The following is a 222-nucleotide window of genomic DNA, read 5'->3' as shown; positions in this document are numbered from 1 at the left end:
CGACCCTGTACAGGGTTTCCGAGGCTGTAAATCTTTACGGGAGCAGAAAGCCTCATCTTTCTCCTACGGAGTGGCTCGTAGTTTCGAACTGCTGACCTTGCGGTTCACAGCCCGATTCGTAACCACTACGCTACCAGAGCTATACTACTGGTGGTGTCAAAATCCAGGGACCTGTTAGGTAAAGAGAGCTGGGCTTGGAAGACGTGGAAATGGGTCTTCAAG

The sequence above is a fragment of the Chrysochloris asiatica genome, unplaced genomic scaffold (genome assembly GCF_000296735.1).
Source record: "Chrysochloris asiatica unplaced genomic scaffold, ChrAsi1.0 scaffold00029, whole genome shotgun sequence".
In the NCBI taxonomy this organism is placed as follows: domain Eukaryota; kingdom Metazoa; phylum Chordata; class Mammalia; order Afrosoricida; family Chrysochloridae; genus Chrysochloris; species Chrysochloris asiatica.
This window is presented reverse-complemented; position numbering follows the sequence as displayed.